The following is a 2,792-nucleotide window of genomic DNA, read 5'->3' as shown; positions in this document are numbered from 1 at the left end:
GCTTTCTTTGCTTAATGCAAACAAATACATCTGTTTACTTTTCTAAAAGTACTAAAAGTTCCTATCTTGCAAATTCATTCTTAAATCAGAATATTTTCTAACGTTTTCATAATCTAATCTAATTCTCATTCTAGCAATTTCAAAACCAAAACCGATTAAACGATTTTTCCATATCATAAACCTAAAAGCAAATTTAACCGATTATAAATAAGTTTTGTTTAAAAAACGTTCCCTTTGGGATCGATATCTTTTATTACTACAAGCGTATACCGTGCACTTGCAGAAATCGCTCAACAAGTTTTTGGCGCCGTTGCCGGGGAACGCCAAAATTTTTGACACAATTTTAAATTTTTCGTGTTTTATTACGAATCTAGGTTTATTCATACTTATTCAAACTTTTATATTTTATTTATTTTCAATTACTAACATATTTATTTTTCAAATTCTGTTTTGTAGGTAGTTTCGGTTCGTGCGAAATTTCAAGTTCATGCGCAGTTCTCGAAGTTCAGGCACGTCACCAGATCCTATTGACCCAGAAATTGAAAGAACTCTTAAAAAGAACAAGAAAGAAAAGAAAAAGAAAAACAAAACCCCAATAAAAACTAAAATTACATAGCCAGAAGTTATGGCCACACTTATGGATTACGCTAGGCTAGGAGTGGCCGGTGTAACAAACAGTATAGTTAGACCCCAAATTAATGCACATCATTTTGAAATTAAGCCTGCATTGCTTAATATGTTGCAAAATAATGTAACGGGTTACGGGTTACCTAACGAAAATCCTAATACCCATTTGACAAATTTCTTAGAAATTTGTGACACTTTTAAAATTACTGATGTAACTGCAGAAGCAATCAAACTTCGTCTTTTTCCTTTTACTTTGAAGGATCGAGCCAAAGAATGGTTAACTTCTATGCCAGCCGCATCAATTGAGACTTGGGAGCAATTAACCCAAGCATTTTTATCAAAAAATTTTCCTTTAGCAAAAACCGCAAGAGTCATTAAAGAATTAACATCTTTTTCTCAAAATGATAATGAAACTCTTTATGAGGCTTGGGAACGTTTTAAAGAACTTCAACGTTTATGCCCACACCACCAATTGCCCACCGAACTTTTAATGCAAACATTTTACAATGGACTAAATCCTACAACTAGAGGTTCATTGGACGCTATGTCTGGAGGGTTATTCATGAAGAAGACATCTGCCCAAGCAAGAGAACTTTTGGAGGAAATGGCAATCAACAGCTGTATGTGGCCCGCGGAACGTGGACACGTACCATTAGCAAAACCATCATCCTCAACAACATCATCAGTTAAAGGTATAATGAATCTTGATCCAGTAGCGATGTTGCAAGCCCAATTTTCTGCCTTATCGCACAAAATTGATAGGTTTATGGCACCGTGTGATTCTACTGGTAAGCCAATCCAAACAGATGTGGATTACGAAGGTATGAGTGAAATTGAACAGGTAAATTTTGTCCAAGGGCAAAACCAAAATAATAACCCTTATTCCAATACATATAATCTTGGATGGAGAAATCATCCTAACTTTAACTGGAGAGATAATAATAATGCTAATGCTAATCAAAATCGTACTACTAATTATCAAAATCAATCAAGAGATACGATTAGCACTTTATCTTCTAAAATCGACAAATTTATTGATGCTATGATTGGAAAAATAAGTAATCACGACGATGGTTTTAAACGGATCGAGAATAAATTCGATCAGCTTATTAAAAACCAATCATCTAGCATCCATAATTTGGAGATTCAAATTGGACAACTCGCTAAATCAATTTCATCCCGTAAAGAGGGAAGTCTTCCAAGCCATACAGAAGAAAATCCGAAAGAGCATGTTAAGACTATCACTCTTCGTTCAGGGAAAATTTACTTAGGCCCGGAAATGCCCGGAAATTTGACCTTACCTGGAATTGATTTATCGAAGCCCAAAGAAGATACATTAAAACAAAAAGATGCACCAATTGACTCTAGTACAAAAACTTTTGTACCCAAACCCCCTTTTCCACACAAAGTCCGCAATAAGGACTATGATAAACAACTTTTAACATTTTTAGACAAACTTAAGAATTTGCATATTAATTTAACGTTTATGGATGCGATTACGCAAATTCCCAATTATGGTAAATTCTTCAAAGATTTAATTTCAAAGAAAATCAGTTGGGAAGGAATTTCATCCATTCACTAACTGAAGATTATAGTTCAATTGTGTCAAGTAATTTGCCCACAAAACTCAAGGATCCCGGATGTTTTACCATTCCGTGTAAATTGGGAGATATTGAATTTCCCAGTTGTCTCTGTGATTTAGGAGCAAGCATTAACTTGATGCCATTATCTATTTTTAATAAGTTAGGCTTAGAAGAAGACATCAAACGTACCAATATGGTTTTGCAATTAGCGGATCAAACCACTAAAAGACCATACGGTATAATTGAGGATGTTTTAGTTAAAGTTGACAAAATTATTTTTCCTACCGATTTCGTTATTTTAGATTTTGCTTATGACGTAAATTGTCCGCTAATCTTTAGTAGACCGTTCATGAACACGGGACGTGCTCTAGTTGATGTGTCGGAAGGGAAAGTAGTTTTAAGAATAGGCGATGATAAGATTGAGTTTGATATGAATCAAGCGATGAAATATCCTATGGAGGATTTCGCTTGTATGAAACTTGATTTAATTGAAGAATGTGTAAATGACATTGTTCAAAAAGAAGAAATAATAGAACCTATAATGAGTGAGGAACTAGAAGATAAGGACCCAGAACCTTTGAT

General features: G+C 34.3%; 1 non-coding gene across 1 annotated transcript; it reads right to left on the bottom strand.

Annotated features, from left to right (window-relative positions):
- Nucleotides 1–994: 994 nt before the first annotated feature.
- LOC136201626 (small nucleolar RNA R71) lies at nucleotides 995–1,101 on the bottom strand. Its single transcript, XR_010673972.1, has one exon. It is a non-coding gene; the product is annotated as a small nucleolar RNA R71 (small nucleolar RNA).
- Between the last annotated feature and the right edge of the window lie 1,691 nt (nucleotides 1,102–2,792).

The sequence above is a fragment of the Euphorbia lathyris genome, chromosome 7 (assembly GCF_963576675.1).
Source record: "Euphorbia lathyris chromosome 7, ddEupLath1.1, whole genome shotgun sequence".
Taxonomy (NCBI): Eukaryota; Viridiplantae; Streptophyta; class Magnoliopsida; order Malpighiales; family Euphorbiaceae; genus Euphorbia; species Euphorbia lathyris.
The sequence above is the reverse complement of the archived record's forward strand: the minus strand, read 5'-3'. Positions and strand labels throughout refer to the sequence as shown.